The sequence below is a fragment of the Carcharhinus amblyrhynchos genome, chromosome 6 (genome assembly GCF_965287045.1).
Source record: "Carcharhinus amblyrhynchos chromosome 6, sCarAmb.v2.hapA, whole genome shotgun sequence".
Taxonomy (NCBI): domain Eukaryota; kingdom Metazoa; phylum Chordata; class Chondrichthyes; order Carcharhiniformes; family Carcharhinidae; genus Carcharhinus; species Carcharhinus amblyrhynchos.
The window spans coordinates 62,371,693-62,383,759 of NC_137329.1; the positions used below are offsets into that span (position 1 = coordinate 62,371,693).

A 12,067-nucleotide genomic window follows, 5' to 3' on the forward strand; every position below is an offset into this window, starting at 1 on the left:
CAGAAAGTGTGGAATATTCTAGAAAGTTGGATCTCCCTTTCTCTGGGTAAAATTCTAAGGGGTAGTCAAATGGAGGTTTTTAAGATTATGAAGAGGTTCAGTGGGGTAGATGTGGAAAAGATGTTTTGAGTAAGGGGGTGTTCAAAAGCTCTGGATGAGTCTATATCTGACGTCACCATTACAGATGTCAGAGCAACTTTCTCGAAGATTAACCCATGGAAAACGATTGGCCCGATGGGGTACCCAGAGGAGCACTCAGATATTGTGCAGTTAGCTGTTAGGGGTATTCGTAGACATCTTCAGCTTCTCTTCACAACAATCTGCTTCAAGAAGACAGCCATTATCTCAGTACCAAAGAAAAGCCAAGCAGGGTGCCTTAATGACTATTGTCCAGTGGCTTTGACGTCCATCATTATGAAATGCTTCGAAAGGTTAGCCATGGCACAAATCAATTCCTGCCTCCTGGATTTCCTGGATACACTACAGTTTGCTTATTGCCACAACAGGTCCACAGCAGATGCCATTTCCCTGACCCTGCATTCAACTCTAGAACATCTAGATAACAAGGACACCTATGTCAGACTCCTATTTATTGATTATAGCTCAGCCTTCCACACCATTACTCCCACAAAACTCATCTCCAAACTCCGTGGCCTGGGCCCCAGCTCCTCCCTCTACGACTAGATCCTGAACATCCTAACTCACAGTCAGTAAGGATAGGCTCCGCCACAATCATCCTCAACATCAGTGCCCCACAAGGCGTGTTCTCAGCCCCCTACTTGTACTTCTTATACACCTTTGACTGTGTGGCCAAATTCCCCTCTAATTCGATTTTCAAATTTGTTGATTAACCACAGTAGTGGGTCAGATCTCAAACAATGGCGAGACAGAGTACAGAAATGAGATAGACAATCTGTTGAACTGGTGTTGGGACAATAATCTCTCCCTCAAAGTCAACAAAATGAAGGAGATTGTCATTGACTTTAGGAAGCGTAAAGGAAAACATGCCCCTGTCTACATCAACAGGGATGAAGTAGGAAGGGTGGAGAGCTTCAAGCTTTTAGGTATCCAGATCACCAACAACCTGTCCTGGTCTCCCCATGCTGACATTATAGTTAAGAAAGCCCACCAATGCGTCTACTTTCTCAGAAGACTCAGTAAATTTGGCATAAATTCAGCTACGACTCTCACCAACTTTTACAGATGCACCATAGAAAGCATTCTTTCTGGTTGTATCACAGCTTGGTATGGCTCTTTCTCTGCCCAAGACTGCAAGAAACAAAATGTCATGAATGTAGCCCAATCCATCACACAAACCAGCCTTCCATCCATTGACTCTGTCTATACTTCCCACTGCCTCGACAAAGCAGCCACACACCCCAGATATTCTCTCTTCCATCTTCTTCCGTCAGGAAAAAGATACAAAAGTCTGAGGTCACATACGAACCAACTCAAGAACAGCTTCTTCCTTGATGTTGTCAGACTTTTGGATGGTCCTACCTTGCATTAAGTTGATCTTTCTTTGACTGTATCACTACATTCTGCACTCTCTCATTTCCTTCATTATAAACGGTAAGCTTTGTCTGTACAGGGCGCAAGAAACAATACTTTTCACTGTATGCTGATACATGTGATAATAATAAATCAAATCATATTGTTTTGGATGCAGTAGGTAATCATTTATTGATAAATGTTTTTGACATAATCAATAAATAGCAATATTTGTAAAGCTTTGTGTCTCCTTATACAATATTTTTGGGCGACACAGTGGTTAGCATTGCTACCTCACAGCCCCAGGGATCTGGGTTCTATTCCCAGCTTGGGTCACTGTCTGTGTAGAGTTTACACATTCTCCCTGTGTCTGCGTGGATTTTTTCCAGGTCCTCTGGTTTCTTCCCACAGCCCAAAGATGTGTGGGTGAGGTGGATTGGCCATACTAAATTGCTCCTTAGTGTCAGGGAGACTAGTTAGGGTAAATGCATGGGGTTATGGGCAATAGGGTCTGAGCGGGACTTTGGTCAGTGCAGACTCAATGGGCTGAATAGCCTCCTTCTGCACTGTAGGGACTCTATGGATTCTATCACAAGCTCTTCCACTGTGAAACTGTCGAGAAAATATGACAGCAATGCATACAGAAATAATGGATCAGATCTTGAGCCCAGGTTTGATGTCCATAATGGGCATGAACATGCTTTGCATGAATTTGAATGTTAAATTTTATTACCCCGCCACCTTGCCAAATATTGCCCCCCCCCCCACCTCCTCCCATATGTTGACATCTTGCCATTGTGACATCACATTGCCGCAGTTTACAACTGGCGGCGGGGGTGGGTCGTAAAAATAAGTATAACCCTCAGGAGAATGGGTCATGGCCAGGCAATGCCCTGAATTTTTTTATTCATTCGTGGGTCATGGGCGGTTGGTGGCTGGCCACCATTTATTGCCCATCCCTACTTGCCCATGACAAGGTGGTGGTGAGCTACTGCCTTGAATCTCTGCACTCCATGTTCTGTGGGTTACCCACAATGCCATGAGGGAGGGAATTCCAGGATTTTGACCCAGCCACTGTGAAGGAACAGTGATATATTTCCAAGGCAGGATGTGAGTGGCTTGGAGGGGAACTTGCAGGTGGTGGTGTTCCCAATTATCTGCGGCCCTTGTTCTTCTAGATAGAAGTGTTTATGGGTTTGGGAGATGCTATCTAAGGATTTTTGGTGAATTGTTACAATGCATCTTGTAGATACTACACACTGCTGCTACTGAGTGTCGAAGGTGGAGGGAATGGATGTTTGTAGATGTGGTACCAATCAAGCGGTTGCTTTACCCTGGATGGTATCGAGCTTCTTGAGTGTTGTTGGAGCTGCACCCGTCCAGGCAAGTGGGGAATATTCCATCACACTCCTGACTTGTGCCTTGTAGATGGTGGATAGGCTTTGGGGAGTCAGGAGGTAAGTTACTTGCTGCAGTATTCCTAGCTTCTATTCTTGTAGCCACTGTTTTTATGTTGCGAGTCCAGCTGATTTTCTGGTCAATGATCATCCCAAGGATGTTGATAGTGGGGGATTCAGTGCTGGTTACAGCATTGAGTGTCAAAGAGCAGTGGTTAGAATGTCTCTTATTAGTGATGGTCATTGCCTGGAATTTGTGTGGCGCGACTGTTATTTGCCACTTGTCAGCCCAAGCCTAGATATTGTCCAGATCCTGTTGCATTTGAACATGAACTGCTTCAGTATCTGAGGAGTCGCGAATGGTGCTGAATATTGTGCAATTGTCAACAAACATCCCCAGTTCTGACCTTACGACGAAGGAAGATCATTGATGGAGCAGCTGAAGATTTGTTGGGCCTAGAACACTGCCCTAAGGGTCTCCTGCAGAGATGTCCTGGATCTGAGATGACTGACCCTGCACAAACACAACCATCTTCTTATGTACCAGGTATGACTCCAACTGCGGAGGGTTTGCCCCCTGATAGCTATTGATTCTAATTTCACTTGGGCTCATTGATGCCACACTCGGTTGAATGCAAGTGTTAAGGGCTGTCACTCTCACCTCACCTCTGGAATTCAGCTCTTTTGTCCATGTTTGAACCGAGGCTGTAATGAGGTCAGGAGCTGAGTGACCCTGAAGAACCCAAACTGGACGTCACTAAGCAGGTTATTGCTGAGCGGGTGCTGCTTGATAGGACTGTCGATGACCCCTTTGATCACTTTACTGATGATTGAGAGTAGATTGATCGGGTGATAATTGACTGGGTTGGATTTCTCCTGCTTTTTGTGTATAGACAGTAAGAAGTCTCACAACACCAGGTTAAAGTTAAACGAGTTGCTGCTTTATCCTGAAACTTGTTGGACTTTAACGTGGTGTTGTGAGACTCCTTACCGTGTTCACCCCAGTCCAACGCCAGCATTTCCACATTTTGTATATAGGACATACCTGGGCAATTTTACACATTGTTGAGTGGATGCCAGTGTTGTGACTGTACTGGAAGAGCTTGGATGGGGGAGTGGCAAGTTCTGGAGCACAAGCTGGAATGTTATTAGGGCCCATTGCTTTTGTGGTATCCAGTGCCTCCAACAATTTCATGATATCATGTGGAGTGAATCGAATTGGCTGAAGACTGGTATCAAAGTTGTTAGGGGCACTGGAGGAGGCCGAGGTGGATCATCCATTTGGCACTTCTGGCTGAAGATTGTTGCAAATACTTCAGCCTTATCTTTTGCACTGATGTGCTGGGCTCCTCCCTCATTTAGGATGGGTTTATTTGTCTCCTCCTCCAATGAGTTGTTTAATGGTCCACCACCATTCACGACTGGATGTGGAAGGATTGCAGAGCTTAGATCTGCTCCAGTAGTTGTGGGGTTGCTTAGCTCTGTTTATCACTTGCTGAAGAGATGAAAATGCAAAAAGAAAAGTGCAACAAATGTGCATTCCTTTAAATCCCAACAACCCTACGGAAAAAATAATGCTCCATCACCCCCCACCCCGTCCCATTGGTTTAACAAGAGCAGTTGAAGTTAGATGAAGATCATAGAGGCCGTTTATAATCTTGCCAACAGATTATTGAGCAAGAGGATAGGGAGGATTTTAGAATTCAACAACAGAACAAAAGACACAAATTCTGATAGTTTTTATTATTCATTCATGTAATATGGGTATCGTTGGTTGGGCCAGTATTAATTGTCCATCCCGAATTGCCTTTGAGGGAACAGTTAAGAGTCAACCACATTGCTGTGAGCCTGGAGCTACACGTAGACCAGACCAGGTAGGGACGGCAGATTTCCTTCACTAAAGAACATTAGTTTAAAATGTATTTATTATTATTATTTATTATTATCACAAGTACACTTACATTAACACCGCATTGAAGTTACTGTGAAAATCCCCTAGTCACCACACTCTGGCACCTGTTTGGGTACACTGAGGGAGAATTTAGCATTGCCAATAAACTTAACCAGCATGTCTTTGGACTGTGGGGGGAAACCGGAGCACATGGAGTAAACCCACGCAGACACGGGGAGAACATGCAAGCTCCACACAGACCATGAACTAAGTCGGGAATCGAACCCGGGTCCCTGAGACTGCAGTGCTAACTACTGTGCCACCATGATGGGTTTTTACAACAATCAACAATGATTTCATGGCCATCATTAGACTTTTCAGCTCAGATTTCTTTTATTGAATTCAACCTTCACCATCTGCCCTGGTGAGATTTGAACCCGAGTCCCCAGGGATTTTGTATATGAGTCCAGTAACAATACCATTATGCCACCACCTCCCTCAATACTTCTATAATAATGTAAACAGGAAAAGATGAGTGAAAGTAAACATAAGCCCATTAGAAGCAGAGATGAATATAATTCGGATAGAAATAATGAAACAGCAGAGCAAGACTATCTGTGCCTTCATGGTAGAATTAGAAAAGTATTTTGGAAATAATAAGGAAGAGTCTAACTACACTGAGGAACTTAAAGAAATCTGGATATGTCAGCGAATAGTACTGGAGGAATGAATGGACTAAGTGCCATCAAACCCTCCAGAGCTGAAGACCTTCAACCTAGGGTTTTACAAGGGGTAGCCACAGGGATAATGGATTTGGTGGCTTTGATCTTTTAGAACTCCCTGGATTTGAGAGGCGCTTCCATGGATTGCAAAGCAGAAAAGATAATCTCACTATTCAAGATGGATAAAAGAGAAAGTGGCAAGCTATAGGACAGTAAGTCTAACATTCGTAGTAGGCAAAATGCTAGAATCCATTATTAGGAATGTGATAACATGGTACTTAGAAAATCATTACAAGATTAAAGTGTCAACATAGATTGATACAAAGCAGGTCCTGTTTGACAAATCTCTTCGAGTTTTTTTGAAAATGTAACTAGTAAGATAGCTAAAAGAGAACCAGTCAATGTCTTGTGTTTGGATTTTCAAAAAGGTTACTACTCAAAATTAGGAACATTGGATCGTGAGAGGGCATATATTAGCACGGATTGAAGAGAGGTCAGTAAACATTGAACAGAAAGAAGGAATAAATGGGGCATTTTTGAGTTGGCAAGCTGTAATTAGTTAGATTACAGCAAAAATCAATGTTTGAGTCTCAAGTATTTACTGTTCTAATATGCCTTGGATATGCCTCTGAGATTGCAGCATGACTTCACTCAAAAAGAGATGTGTCACGTGATCCTGTTTTCATTTCACTTTTGCTTTTGAGCACAACACACACACATAGCTCTGCTGCGGATGGATGAGTCTTTCAGCTTTACACCCATCTACAGTTCTCATGTGAGCACATTTAGAGTGAGGAGATGATGAAGTAGTGGTATTGTTACTGAACTAATAGTTCATGGTAGTGCTCTGGGAATCCAGGTTCGAATCCCACCACGGCTGATGGTAAAATATAAATTCAATAAAAATCTGAGATTTAGAAGACTACTTATGACTACAAAAACTTGTTGATTGTCATAAAAACCCATCTGATTCACTAATGTCCTTTAGGAGAGGAAATCTGTCACTCTTACCTGGTCTGGCCTTCATGTAACTCCACAGTAATGTGGTTGACTCTTAACTGCCTCTGAAATGACCTAGCAAACGCAATTGGAGATGGGCAATAAATGCTGGCCCAGCCAAAAATGTCCACCTCTCATGAATGAATTAAATATATTTGCTAGAATTTTCTATTTACTGCGCAGAGTGCTGGCTGAGGTGAGAAAACCAGTATATTGCAGGCCATGTGCAAAGCCAGTTTTTCTCCCACTCTATGCAAAATAATCTGCAGCACAGCCCACACCATGGCAGGGCAGAGCCAGGGAAAATACAGCAATGCCAGGAATCCTGAGATTGGGGTCCTGAACTCCAATGGAAAATACAGGAACCCCCCCAAAACACACACACACAGACCCCATCCCCCAATGTGGACATGGGAACTCCCCCACCCCATGGACATGGGCAATCGCCATCCCACAAATAATGGGGACCTCCTCCATGGAGTTCCACAGAGGACACTCCTGGCATTGTTCCAGAGCAGTGCCAGAAGCAATGTCCAATTGACAGGGGACACTGGCTAGGGCTGGGCCAGGCTGGGCTGGACCGAGCAGGCTGGACTGGGCTGGGCTGCGCTGGGTGGGGCTGGGCTGGGCTGGACTGGGCTGGGCCAGGCTGGGCTGGACCAAGCGGGCTGGACTGGGCGGGGCTGGGCCAGGCTGGGCTGGATCGAGTCTGGGCTGGACTGGGCTGGGCCAGGCTGGGCTGGACTGGGCGGGGCTGGGCCAGGCTGGGCTGGACCAAGTGGGCTGGACTGGGCGGGGCTGGGCCAGGCTGGGCTGGACCGAGCAGGCTAGACTGGGCTGGGTGGGGCTGGGCTTGGCTGGACTGAGCTGGGCTGGGTCAATAGGGGCTAGGCTGGGCTGCACTGGGCTGGTGTGGGCTGGGCTGATCTGGGCTGGGCTGGTCTGGGCTGGGCTGGTCTGGGCTGGGCAGGGCTGGGCAGGGCTGGGCTGGGCTAGGCTGAGCTGGGCTGGGCTGAGCAGGGCTGGGCTGAGCTGGGCTGGGCTGGTCTGGGCTGGGCAGGGCTGGGCTGAGCTGGGCTGGGCTGAGCTGGGCTGGGCTGGGCTGTGCAGGGCTGGGCTGGGCTGGGCCAGTCTGGGCTGTGCAGGGCTGGGCTGGGCTGGGCCAGTCTGGGCTGTGCAGGGCTGGGCTGGGCTGGGCCAGTCTGGGCTGTGCAGGGCTGGGCTGGGCTGGGCCAGTCTGGGCTGTGCAGGGCTGGGCTGGGTTGGGCTAGGCTAGGTTGGGCTGGATTCTATAGTATGTACATATTCAAGAACTTTCCATCACTTGGCCAATTTTATCATCCATGAAGTTTGAATTATTTCCTTTCTGTGTGTCAGTGTTGATCTCCTCACAGAGCTGCCCCTCAAATCTATTGGTGAAATGAAACTAAGGCTGCGATTCTCACAAAAGTGCTGAATTGGCAGGAAAACAATTCTAAGTCACGACTGTTTTGTCAGTTCAGCTTCTCACCTGAATTTCCACACTCTGTGCACTGCAGACGTCCCAGTCAAGAATCTCATTAAAAATGCATGGTGGCGGAGCATATTCGTGCCAGAGTTTGACAGTTTGGGAACTCTGCGCATGCGCAGTGGTCCCGATCTGTCAGTCTCCCCATTCGCTGGCCAGCCCGGGATCCCCTCAGTGCTGTCCCTCCAGCCTCCCCGTGGCCTGATCGTGGTCCGGCCAGCCCTGACACCCCCCACCCCCCTGCCCAGAGCACCCAAATGCACAGCCCCGTCCCCCAACCCCCTGCCCCCAGTAGTGGCGATTCCCCCTACCCCCCCCCACACCAGCAGGCCCTGCCCCCGCGGACAACCTCCCTGGGGTCAGACCCCCTCCCAGAGGCAGCCCCCCCCCTCCCCTGGAAGACCACACACCCCCAGCCCGCCCCAATCACTGCCCTCACTCCATCCCAGGCCGATTGCCATGCAGAGTGGCAGTAAGACCACCCCCACCGATTGTACGTAGGCCCCACCCACAATAGGCCCACCCCTCCCCAGGCATTGCTCAATGCATGATGGGCAGTGCCGAGCTGCCCCCGGGCATGGACACTTTGCCCCTTCGGCAATGCCAGGGGCACATGCTAGCACGGTCAGAATGCCCATGTCCGGGGGCACCACCCCCTGCCGCCCAATCCCCTGAGGGGCTCTGATTGCCCCATCCTTCATTCTGGCGGGGTCTCCTGGTAGCTCCCCGAAGGTGGGGAACTAGTCTGAACCCCGCTGGAAAGAAGTGCTCCTGGCAAAGTGGGAGATTCGATTGGGACCAATAAGTTCCCGATAATTACATTGAAAATATATTTGAAATACATTAAAAACAGATTCAAATTATTAACCTGCCTTCCCGCTAGTCTTCAGCGTGGTCTGGCCTCCGACTGCTCTCCAGCTCTGGGAGGTGCGCATGCGTTTCCGGTACATGCACAAATCCTGGAACAAGGCCAGCGACACACATTTCCACCCCGACCCGCCAGAGGAGTGGGTTGGGATGGGAGAATCATGTCTACCCCTGTCCCACATCCTGTTTCTAGGTCAATGCTGTGACTGGACTGGTTGCATTTCCATTGCCACAGTCACTGTTCTCGGGCAATGGCAGTGTTTCCTCCTATTCTTTGGATTGCTGAGGTATCAATGGGCAAACTGTCCCTCAAGCTGGCAAGGGGCTAGTCGCCTGGTTGTGAACTTCCCAGTGTACCAGTGAGGTGATTATTCCAGGGCTTTGACAAGGCTGTGAGCAGACATACTGTCACTGCATTGCTATAGTTAGGGCGTGTTGTGCAGTGCTGGTGACTAATGGCCCTAAACTGTTCGAGGGAGGTGAGAAAGAGAGTCGGTGGGCAGAGTGACATACCAATTGGCTGCTTTCAATTGAGTGAGATTGGCGTACTTCTGGGACAGGATTGGGAAGGGGAAAGGTGCAGATTGCACTGACAGCTTGATGGATGAGTGCCATTCACACAGAAAAATGAGAAAACTTTAAAACTCATTCCTAACAGAGAAAAACAGATCAGTGAAGAGTGGGCTGTAAACAGTGATAGAGAGAGATCAATGAGATACACATGGATACAGAGACACTGAACCACAGAAGGTGGTGAGTGTCTGGAACAAGCTCCCAGAGGTAGTTGTAAAGATGGGTACAATTTTGTCTTTTAAAAAGCATTTAGATAGTTACATGGATACGATGGGTATAGAGTGATATGGGCCAAATGTGGGCAATTGGGATTAACTTAGCGATTTAAAAAAAAGGGCAGCATGGACAAGTTGGGCCGAAGGGCCTGATTCCATGCTATAAACCTCTATGACTCTATGACCCTAGATCGTTCACTACAGATACGGGCAATTCTAACAGAACAAAAGCTCCAGATATTCCGTTTCATTTATAGTCACGACCTGTATTAATCAATAGAGAATCATCATCCCCACCCCCATTTTAACACACAATAAACCTTCATCTGAACAACATTATGTTGCTAGTTATCTGTCGAGCTGGGGGCTTAAGAGATTAAAATGAAATTAAAGAGCATCTTCATCACATTCGCTTTCAGCTTCTTGTTTCACATTTTCCACCGAAATCTTGACTCTGTTCCAAAGCCCATCAGAGCAATAGATGCTCTGACTCACACAAGCTCAGTGTTGATCAAAGGTCATCAATAATATCAACATAAAATACAGGATGGGAATCCAATCAAAAGATAAAAGAGCTGAGAGGTGGAACTGAATGTGAAGGAAATAGGAGAGGGAGAAACAAGAGGTAAAGGAGAGAGGAAGGATAGGAGGGGTGGGGGGCTAGAGGAGTGAGAGTACTGAGGAAACAGGGGGAGAGAGGATACAAATAAAGGAAGAGAAAGGGTGAATGGAAAGAAGAATGCAGAGAGAACGGGAAGAGGTGGAGAGGGAAAGGTGGATTGAGACTGAAGAGGATAGAGATGAAAAGGAAGAGATTTGTCTCCTTTACATTTAGCAGCCTCCGCCTCTGCCAGGATGTTTTCCTGCGCTATTGATAAATCCACGCTGCTGTCTGAAGAGCTAGATTGAGGCTCAGGGGAACAAAGAACACAGGCAGCAGACTGGTTGAGAGAAAGGAGAAAATGTGCGTGGTAAAAGCAAGTGACAGAGGATGAGAAAGGATCAGAGAGAGGGCTGGAAGAGGAAACCTTTCACTTTTGTTCTAATTAATAGAACCAGTTTCTAAATTGACAGTAATATGAACTCTTTGCAGCACACTGGAGTCCTTGTTAAACAACACTGGTGTCTTCTTATTGATATCTGGGAGGATTACAGAATGCTTCACTGATACCCTCCCCACATTCCCAATGATCACAGTCTCAGCCTGTCTGAGGACTGTATCCAGTGATCACACAGAGTTTCAGCCCCTCTGATTCTGTATCCAGTGATCACAGACAGTCTCAGTCTCTCTGATTCTGTATCCAGTGATCACAGTCACACTCAGCCTCTCTGAGGATTGTATTCCTACATTGCCCTGCATTATATACACACTGAAGAGGATGCAGAAAGAAATCTTATTTCATTCAATATCTAAAAAGGCAGTTGATTGCTCCCTGAACTGCCATTCAGCATTCTGTTCTCACCTGCCTCGGATTGACATTGATAGATCTACAAAGAGATCTAACTGCTGTGGGCAGAATTATTACCTGAAGATTACCAAGATGCCCAAAAGCTGCTCTATGCGTCTTATTTGTTTCTGTTCTCTTACCTCAGGGAGTGTGCGTCCGTGGCGTTTCAAAATTACTTTGAGGTTCGTGTTAAATCTCTCTTAAGATTCCCGTTGTGTGAGAAGAGGGAGAGTGAAGCTCACCCTTACACATGCAGTCAGTGCTGCTGTACACCGTGCAAACTGTACTGTCACTGCTATGTGTTTGGAGCCAGCACGGAGCAGAGGGGGCGCTAGCATTAAAGAAGGGGAACTATGAGGGACAACAATTGTGACAAAATCAGTGACAATGCTGCATAGTATTTCCATTGCTTTTCTTAATCAGGCTGCACATTCCCTATAAAAACAGCAATGAGAAAGTGCAATATGTTGTAGCTGGAATGCAGACGTTATACAGGCTCAGGGTGACTGATGGTTTGATAGACAACTTGCCTCTGAAATAGATAACAGCAACATATGGCTTGTATTGAGTATAGTATCTGCATGGCAGCAGCAATATCAACAACACGTACTAAAAACTTGCCCAGAGAACTAGGTTTTAAGGAGTGTCTTAAAGGAGTGAAGTGTGTTGGAGAGGTGGAGAGATGGGGAGGTGGAAATTTGGGGAGGTGGAGAGATGGAAAGATGGAGAAGAGGAGAGGTGGAGAGGTGCAGAGATGGAGAGGTGGAGTGATGGAGATATGGAGAGGTGGAGAGATGGAGAGGTGGAGAGATGGAGAAGTGGATTTCCAGCATGGAGCTGATTTAAATATTGAAATTTTGAGTTTCAATTCTTTTACGGGCCCAGGACTGAAGTCTCTGGACAGTGGCACTGCCCAAGAGGCAAACTGCCAATGCCCAAGGGGAGCCTTGACATTGC

At 47.0% G+C, this 12,067-nt stretch overlaps 1 protein-coding gene across 2 annotated transcripts in view; it reads right to left on the minus strand.

The window, feature by feature from the left end:
* c1qtnf4 (C1q and TNF related 4) overlaps positions 1 to 11,372 on the minus strand; it is a 29,859-nt gene extending 18,487 nt beyond the window's left edge. For both annotated transcript variants that reach the window (XM_080191628.1, XM_080191626.1), the window contains exon 1: positions 11,251 to 11,372. The gene's annotated coding sequence lies outside the window, so the exon portion shown is untranslated. The remainder of the gene's footprint in view (positions 1 to 11,250) is intronic.
* Between the last annotated feature and the right edge of the window lie 695 nt (positions 11,373 to 12,067).